Raw genomic sequence first — 10,478 nt, 5'->3', positions numbered from 1 at the left:
CTAACTTTCCATCCTCGCTGCTCTGCTTCTGCCCCTAACTCTGCATACCTGAGCTTTTTCCTTTCATATGCTTCTTCAACTAAGGCCTCCCACGGAACAGTCAGCTCTATGAAATATACTTTCATTCTACTCCTAGACCACAAGACTATATCAGGCCTTAGCTTTGTAATGGCTATTTCCTGGGGAACAAGAAGTTTTCCTTCTAAATCTACCTGCATTTCCCAATCACAAGCACCTTCTAAGATGCCTTGCCTTCTTGTTGTCTTACCAACTTTCTCTCCCTCTTGAACAAACTTGATTGCACCTTTCTTTGTTTTAGGTCCTCCTAAATTTGCCTGCCTCCGTAACTCTTCAATTCCTGCAGCTAAGCTTTTTAGAACCTGGTTATGTCGCCACGTATACCTGCCTTGCGACAGACTAACCTTACACCCTGACAGAATGTGCTTTAAAGTTGCAGTACCTGAACACAATGAACATAGTGGGTCTCCATTTACCCAGAGTTTTAGGTTCTGGGGAGTTGGCAGTACATCATTAGTTGTTGCCCCTATCAAGAATCTAATACTACTTTCCTCCATGCTCCAGAGTTCTTTCCAGTTAAGCTTTTTCTTATCTACACCTTCCCAATTCACCCACTGTCCCTGCTTAGCCTGGGCTACTGCCTTAGCACCCCTTAATAATTCCTCCTGTCTACGAACTGCTCCACGACTAGCTTTCTCTTCTCCTTGGGACCTGCTCTACTCCACACCGGTTTGCCTGGGCCAAGCCCCAAGCCTCCCCGGCCTATTTGGACATTACCCACAATCTCTGTATGCCTAAGCGTTGCTTCTGCCTCCTGCACTGCGATTCTTGGATTCCACTTTCTCCCCTTGATTGGGTTTGGAACCACCTTACTAACTACCGCATCTTTTAATTAAGAAAGAAGTTCAAACCGTGATTTCTCACCTCCTCACCGCCAGCTCATTCATGATAGGAGGAAATTCAACACTCATGAATGTAAATAGAGACAGTGGCTGCATAGTTTCACAAGTAGATGCATCTAAATCCTACGCATTTAATGTTTAAGATGGTAGAACAGTTAACAGGACTGTTTTCATTGCTAAAATAAAGCTTTAAAAATGTACTATGTCTTTTTCTCCCTTTTTGTGTTTTATACCTTAAACAGTAACTAAACCCCAAAGCCAATGTTTCCAGCTGTAAACTATTATGTCTATGTATTCAGTAGTGTTGGTGATTGATTCAGGTCCAAATCTGTAGCTAATTAAAAATATACATTTTGTGGTCAAAATATGCACGTGGATTGCCCCCTACAGGTTGAAACTAAGCTTTACCGTTATATTCCTAAAGCAGACTAATCTTAGTGTAATTCTCTATATTGGTATCTGACGAAATGATTTATGATACAGCATAGCTTCTTTTAAATGCATGCAAATGTGTTACACTTTACTGAACACCAACAATGAAACATCATGATTAGGTATACTGCATTATAGATGCATCAAAATGATCCTCACTTTACTTAAAGCATACATTGATAACTTATATATACTTATGGCATCCTATAACAGTTGATTGTTGAGATGTGTGTATAGAGGGGTATAAGTAGTTATAATGTATTATAAGCCCCATCAGTCAGCCTGTAGTTTATAACCAGTCAAGAGCACTCATAAGGCCCTTGGATTTATAAGTCATTATAAGATAGATTTATAACTGTTGATATAGTGCCTCATAAAGCGTTATGTGTGTCTATGAGTAGTTGTCATGTGTTATGATTGATTATGATGAGCATTATAATTTACTATGAATGTGCTCATAATACACTATAGATGTAGTCTTCATAGAAAGTGTCACCCTATGTTCCATATCTGTTTTATAAGCAGTGCTAATTCTAACAGTTGAAGAGATTACTAATCACTGTCTCTCTTCTTTGTAGGCTCTGGATGTGGAGGTGCAAGCATTGCTCTGAGACTGTATCTACGAGGTCCCAGTTACTTAAACACTACAAATTGAAGCATTATCATTACGGTCAGAGACACTCATATCCATGCACATACTATGAATGTCCCTGCTCATTTAAAACATGGAATGCTCTTAAAACTCATTTGAGTCGATGTCATGTTAATGTGTTAGGTACTAGCAGTGCAGAACTAGGAGTTTTTACATGCCTTTTGTGCCCTGGAAGTGAAATACCATCTAGTAGAGAGTACTTTTCTCACATCAACAATCATCTGAAGTGTCATGAAAAAGTAACTTGTGTGTTTCAGAATTGTACGTTTCAGACTAATATATATGCTACTTACAAATCACATAAGAATAGGAAGCATCCACACTGCACAGTCAAAGACTTTAAAGTTGAAGTAGTGAAAGGTGGTAATGTAAATGGTGATGACTATGCATCTGAAGACCATCCAGTTGATCTTGGAGAAACTGCTTCAGATTTAGATTGTCATAATCTGATTGAAACTGACACACCAGATGATAACTTGCAAGAATCAATCATTCAAAAATTCGCAACAGTTCTTTTGAAATTAGAGGTTTTTTCACATGTCCCATGTTCAGCAATTGATGTCTTGCTTGAGGAGTTACATTTCATTTTGACCTCAGCAGCACTGCCTATATTACACAGCACAGCTTTTGACATTTTCAGTAAACATAAACTCCAGGTTGACCAGCTCATAATTAATGAACTCAGTGTTGCCATTTCTACTAATAATCCTTTGGTAAAATCTGTTGCTGAGGGCGGTCCACTGGCAACTGCCTTCAAACGCAAACAATACTACAAGGAAAAATTTAAGGTTGTGGAACCTGTCGAGTATGTACTGGAGGCAAAGTCCAACAAAACATTTCAGTACGTTCCCTTACTAAAGTCTCTACAGCAGTTACTTGCTCGTAAAAATATAGTTGATAAGCTTGTTGATAATCATACAACTTTATCTGCAAATGTAAATCAGTATGTGAGCTTTCAGGATGGTGAGCATCACAAAAAAAAACTTTTTTTGGTGAGGATTTAAGGATTTCCCTATGTTTTTACATAGAAGAAGAAACATAAACTTTGTGCAGTCTACTTTATTTTAGGTAACTTACCTCCTGGTTGCAGCTCAGCCCTTTCCTCAATCTACTTGGCACTGTTATGCAAAAGTGATGTGAAAACTTTTGAAAAGTTTTTTGAAGAGATATTTGAACCTCTTGCATAACTTAGTGATTTTGGAACAGCAAGGCCTATATATTCCACATCTTGGAGTTTTTATCAAGGGCACAATACAATGTGTTGCTGCGGATAATCTAGGAGCTCATGGGCTAGCTGGATTTGTAGAGAATTTTTCAGGAAAATATTTCTGTCGATTTTGTACAGCTCAGCTTTCTGACATCCAGACGCAGGAAGTAAAAACAGGAGTTTTTGAGCGCAGAACCAAGGAAGTTCACCAGCTCCACATCAAGACAGCTCAAGAAAAGGGGATAAGCTGCTTTGGGGTAAGAAGGTCTTGCATTTTAACTGACAGCCTTTCTCACTTTAATGTGACAACAGGTTATCCACCAGACATCGTCCACGACCTATTTGAAGGCATAGTTCCTGTCGAGTTAGCAAGGTGCATTCAGCTGCTTATATCTAAAAGGTTGTTCACTCTTGAACACCTCAATAATCTTATCCATTCTTTTCCTTACAAAGAGGGAGATAAAACTAACCGGCCTCATTTGTTATCAAAAAATTTACAGAAGAAACACACAGTAGGTGGGAACGCCCACGAAAATTGGTGTCTTCTTCGGTTACTCCCTTTCATTGTAGGAGAACTTGTTCCCAATGAGGAACCTGCTTGGCAGGTGATTTTAGATTTAAAGGACATTGCAGAATTGGCCGTTGCACCTGTTCATACTCTAGAATCAGTTGCCTACTTGGAGTGCAAAATATCAGACCATCGAAAACGTTATCAGGAACTGTTTCCAGATCAAAGGTTGTTGCCCGAACATCATTTTCTGGAACACTATCCAGAAATGATAAAATGTTTTGGTCCTCTTGTGTCATTATGGACTATGCGCTTCGAGGCCAAACATAGCTTTTTTAAGCAGGTTGTGAGGCATATAAATAACTTTAGAAATGTAACTTTGTCATTGGCAGCAAAACATCAGTTAATGATTGCCCATCATATGCTTTGTCCTGACAATGAAAACCTCTCCTTGGATGTTGTTCAAATCTCAGAGGTCCCCATTGATGTCCTCAATGATGATGTTGTGAACACAATTGCCCGGAAATACCCTGAAATTACTACTGTAAACGTTGCTCAAAGCGTCACTGTTAATGGCATAAAGTACAAAAAAGGTATGATAGTTGTGCATGGATCATGTGGTGGTCTGCCTGAATTTTCTGAAATAATTCAGCTGTGCATTATAAGAAATGAGTTGAGTCTCATCATTAAAAAACTGACCTCATGGTACAGAGACCACTATCAAGCTTTTGAGTTGCATCCAACAACACAGTTTGCAGTGGTTGAGCTGAAGGAGCTCTCTGACCAGTATCCTCTGGCTGACTATAGAGTTGGATCCTTGCGAATGGTTACTTTAAAAAGATTTGTACATGTGACAGGTAATTTCTTTAAATGAAATATGGTAAAATGGTTTGACCATTATCAAAACTCAGTTACTCCTAAATAAAGTGTTGCAATGCTGAAATTCATTATGCAAAGGCTGATGAGATTTATGTGAGAAAACTATTAAGTGTTTTGTTTTTGTTTTCAGAATGAACACAAGATGTCTGCATCACTGAGAGTTGTACTTGGAGTGGACAACGCATCAAAACTAACTCTGCCCAATGGGATGCCGGATTCAATACAGGCTCTCAAAGAAGATATTAAAAGACAATTCAGCTTGCCTGGAAATTTCAGACTGCAGTATAGAGACATTGAATTTGACAATGAGTTTGTGAACTTGACAAAGATCTCAGAAATCAAAGAAAAGAGCACTGTTAAAGTTATTTACTTAACAGACGAGACAGACACAACCACATATCAACCTGGTTTACAGTGGTTAGATGACAGTTCTTTGTCCACAGCATCAGACACAGATATACTTTCCTCCGCCGAATCCACATCTTCAGGTTCTTCCCTTAGGTCACAGCCATGGCCCCAAAATTTCCAGATACCTCAGTTTAATTTTGAGGTACAGATTCAGTTGGAAAGGGCCAACCAAGCCTTCCTGAACAGTGGTACTCTTTTGACTCCAAGTCCTAAACTAAAGTCAGATATACTTGATGGTTTGGCATCAGAAATTGTCAAATACAAAGTGTATCCTTCAAGATCAGAGTTTGATGATGTCGCCCAGGCCCTGATAACAAAGTATCCTTGTTTAAAGGAGCAGGGATCAGTTACCAGCTTCTATGGATGGAAAATTAGTTTGAAGTATAAAATGGCAAACTACCGCACAAGACTGAGGAACATTGGCTGCCCAGAGTTGAGCATAAATGCCGTCAAAGCGAAGCGAGGTGCCATGGGTCAAGGTCCAAACCAGGTGAAGAAGCCAAACAAAGCAGAGGTCAACTTCTGTCCTGATTACCCAGCAGGTTAAACCAAAGAAAGCCTTGAAAAGGAAAGGGAAGCACTTACATTAGAGGTGAAGAAGAAGAACAACCATCAGCTAATCAACAGTAAAATGGAGAAAACCTTTGCCCATAGGAGACGAGAAGTAGTTGAAGATATGCCCTTCATAGCAGAGTTTAAAAACAGATGGCTAGCCCTGTTTTCTGAGAATCAGGTAATGTTCATGTTTTGTTTTTTGTTTTTTAATGGTTGTACATTTATTAAACAATAACCTCTTCATTTTGGAAAAAAAGAAATTGACTTAAGTATATCAGTGTTCATTTGAACCAGGTGAATGGAGAAAATACCATGCATATTGTCAATCTGTCTGCATTACAATGCACAGTATATTAGCATAAATGCAAACCATTAACCCATCACCTCAAAAGTTAGAGCCGACAGCAAAACTATGGTTACATTTCCATAATATGTAAACAGTTGAAAGTGATATGAGATCATTTTAAGATTCATCTGAGATTCTGACTCAAATCTGTTCCAGGTAAATGCAGAGTTTTTCCGCATTACAACAATCCCCCTGCTGTCAACCTTTATGGCTCAACTGGATCATCACTCCAGCTAAATAAAGGTTTTCAAAAAGAAGGGAGGGGCAGCAGGACGCAGAATTAACCAGATCATGGTAGCCATGGATCAGGTGTGTGTGTTTCAAACCCTGACTCAGAGTTGAACACTTAACATAAAAAAGTTGTTTGGTGTTACTGTTTAACCTCTTTACCCATTTCACTTTCAATAAAGTTCAGATATGCTTTCCAGCCATATCATAATCAAACATAGTATTATAAAAGAATGAACTCATGAGCATCATTAGCACAATTTCTAATTATATTTCATTATTCAATATCCTCTGTTTATGTCCCGTTAATATTAAAAGTTACAAATCTAAAACCATTAGATATTTTAACCCTCCTGTTGTCCTCCTGGGTGAAATTGACCCAATCTGTTTTGTCCGGTCCTTCTTTCCTCCCTTCCTTCTGTCCCTCCATCCCTCCTTCATTCCTCCCTCCTCTTCCCTCTCTCTTTCCCTCTCCTTTCCTTCCTTTGTTCCTCCCTTCCTTCTGTCCCTCCATCCACCTTCCTTCCTCCCTCTTCCTTACCCCCTTCCTTTCCTTCATTTGTTCCTCCCTTTCTCCCTCCCTTCCTTCTTTCCACCATCCCTTTCTATCTTTCTTTTTCTTTCTTTCTTTCTTTCTTTCTTTCTTTCTTTCTTTCTTCATTTTTTTCCTTCCTTCCTTCTTTCCCTCAATCCTTCCTTCTTCTTCCCTCCTTGACCAAGGACGGACAACAGGAGGGTTAAGAGTTGGTAAAAGTTCTTTTATTGTCTCCCACAGAATCCAAGCATTGAAGTAAAACGGGAATGCATACTGAAAGCATTATGCGTCTACTTAAATGAAGATCCTGACAACCTTATTAAGAAGTACATGGTGAGTTATGACATTCAGCATCAAATTTTCCAAAGATAGCAGAGACATTTAATGGACACATTCTTACTATATATGAATATACAGTGTATGGTCACAAGTATAGAATTTAGAGAAGACACTGCAGACTAATAAGAATCGCTCCTGTAAAAACAACACCCATGAAACTATTCCTTAATTATTCATTTTTTAAACTGTTTCTGCAAACCATGGTCCAACATAGCTCTGTGGCCCAAACGAGTACTTCCTAATGAGATAATGTAGATTAATTGTTCAACAAACACAATTACCAGTCTTATTCTTTAATGGAAAATATGCATTAATAATACATATGTTTGATTAATACTGTTTCTTTCTGCCATTTTGAGGATGTTGATGTAGGTGCAGAGAGAGAAATGGAGAAAGTGGTTTTGGGAATCTACGCTGTGGAACGAGAGGGAGGAAAAGCAACAGATCCACTCGAGGATGTTGGCCTCATCGTGGAAGATGTAAGGTGCTGCAAGACCTCAGAGATGTGGCAAATGGCTGCGCAGCCCTGTTTGGCTTGATCTACTGTTTAAACTTGAGCTATCCCAAGGACCTGCGATACACTTTTGAGTTTCTTCAAAAAGTGGTGATGGGATTGGATGGGAACAAGCTCTCCACTAAGGTGCAAGTCCTCAAAAACAAACTGCATGAGTAAATTGCCATCAAGACTGTAGATAAGAACTGGACTTGGATTGGATCCCTGTTGATTCTTACTCAAGAGAAAAAGTGCTGGACTTAACTGTCAAGTTTCAAGACTTTTTTTTTTGTTGGTTTGTAATTGTGTTAGCTGACATTTTCGCCTTTGGTACATTTTTATACAAATGATGGAGTTGGAATTCGTGAAGTTAAAAGTAAGATGGCCTGCAGTAAATCTTACCTGAAACTCAGATTGAAGCATGGTTATGATGGTCAGAGAGACTCATATCAATGCACATACTATGAATGCGGAGGTAGCAACTGTTCTTTTGAAATTAGAATTTTTTTCATGTGCAATGTTCAGCAGTTGATGGCTTGCTTGAGGAGTTACATTTCATATTGACCTCAGCAGCGCTGTGTATATCACACAGCACAGCTTTTGACATTTTCAGTAAACATAACCAAATTTTTAAGTTACCTATTGTCACGACCAGGCTTAGACACAGGACGCAGATGCAGGGTATCAGAGTCTTTATTGGGAATTTGAGGTTCTTAACTCCAAGACAGAGAAATAAACACAGGCTATGAAATATTACCTCTGACGCGCTTCTTAAAGAAGAAGCGTAGTTTAACAAATTACCAAAATAATAATCGCTCCAATAAGGGAGGAAAAGACTACATAAAACATTAACAGAAAATCACTCTCACTACAGAGGAAAAAAAAATTAACAAAAGAAATGAAATAGAAACAACAAAAACTCTCCTGAAAACTGGAGGCACTATAATATGAAAAAGGTAAGTAAATAATAATCACTCCACACGGAGGAAACAAAAAGGCTATGCAAGCATTAACTATGAAGACAAAACGAGGATATAAAACTTACAACAAAAAATCTCTCTCTTGGAGGAACCGACAAAATCTGTGGCAATGACTATGGACCAAACTGTGAAAAAGGCTGGGGTGAACGCACATGAACAAAGACGAACACACTGGCACAAGACAAAGGGAGACGCAGACTATTTGAACACATGAGGGTAATGGGGAACAGGTGGACACAATTGGGAATCAGGGAAGACAATCAGACCGGTGACATGTGAGGAAGGGCAAGTGACCTGAAACGAGAGGAGAGTTACTTTTTTCAAAATAAAACAGGAAATGACAAGACAAAACATGGAGACAGGACAAAAACCCAACTTGACCTCACCTCGGTGTGACACCTATAAAACTTAAATGGTTCAACAAATGTGGATTTAATCAGGTGTGGGGGTAAAAGAGTAACATGATATATCTGTACTCTTTGTTTTTATTTCATAAGTATATCTTCATTTTTTGTGAATGTGTGTGTTTACTGTACACACACACAATTATACACATTATGTGTCACAGTCCCACTGTTTCCTAATGTTTCCAGAGAGATTTTCAGTAAACATAACCTCCAGGTTGACCAGTTTATATTTAACCAAATGTTTAAGTTGTCTATAAAACTTAGATGGTTCAACAAATTGTGGATTTAATCAGGTGTGGGGTTAAAAGAGTAACATGATATATCTATACTCTTTATTTTAATTTCATAAGTATATTTTAAGTTTTTGTGAATGTGTACTGTACACATACACAATTATACACGTTATGTGTGATAGTTCCTCTGTTTCCTAATGTTTCCAGAGTATAATAAAGGCTCACGTAAAGCAACTTAAATTGTATTTATTTAACTTTTTGATTTAGCCAGTACAACTAGGCTGTTGCATTAACACAAACCTACCACATTACTAATGTCCATTTGTGTTAAGTTAATTGAACTCAATCATATTAAGTTAACCTAATGTGTTGTCAGTAAATCCAACATAATATTGTTGTGGTTATGCAATATAATAATGTCATGTCGCTTTAAAGTAAGAATATTAAGTAAGATTTACTTAATATGTTTTGTGAACATTAATAGTGGTTTGCTTTTCCTGTTTAGACAACACAGTTTTGTGGGACCAGTTGACATAACTCAGTTAAGTAAAACCAACATTTCATTTCTAAGAGTGTCTAATACAACAGCCCTGCAATAAATTGTCCTTTAATCTCCTTTATGAAGATTATACTGTTTATACAGAAGTGTGTCTGTTATTTAGCGTATCTTCGTTGACATAAATGGGTTGGACAAAATAATAGAAAATAATAGAAACTTGAAAACCATGGCGAGTGTCTTTATGTAGCAGTAGTTTTGCATTGGCATCATTCCGAATATTTCTGTCTCTTTGATTACTAATAATTGGAATCAGCCCTGAATCGGTTGATCCCTATTGCTGTTAGTCAATTTAGGCTAATTCTGTCCTTGATTAATTAATGTGTTATCCAGTTAATACCAAGCAATACACCATGAATGACTGAATCCAAGTTTATGTTAAGTTCTACTCTGCTTTCCCACCTGGCATAACTACCCACAGTCTCTACCAGAACATTACATAGTGAAGGACCCCTGAACACCATGAATTAAGAATACATATTTTCAATTTAATCTTACTGATATTTACATACACATGATCGGTTGATCCTTATTACTATTCTGTCCTTGATTAATTAATGTGCTATCCAGTTAATACCAAGCAATAAACCATGAATGAATGAATCCAAGTTAATGTTAAGTTCTATGTGCTTCTGTACAGTACATAATATAATAATAATAATAACTAGAAAATTCCAGGGAAATTTTGAGTGCCACGGGGGCTACTGCCGGGATGAGTACATGATTTATTTCCAGTGTTCAAAAGTCACCCTGATCATATTCTGGTTTTGAGAAATGTCTTGATATAAAAGACTCTGATA

The sequence above is a fragment of the Seriola lalandi genome, unplaced genomic scaffold, assembly GCF_002814215.2.
Source record: "Seriola lalandi dorsalis isolate HSWRI2012SDOR001 ecotype SW California unplaced genomic scaffold, Sedor1 jcf7180002054861, whole genome shotgun sequence".
In the NCBI taxonomy this organism is placed as follows: Eukaryota; Metazoa; Chordata; class Actinopteri; order Carangiformes; family Carangidae; genus Seriola; species Seriola lalandi.
This window is presented reverse-complemented; position numbering follows the sequence as displayed.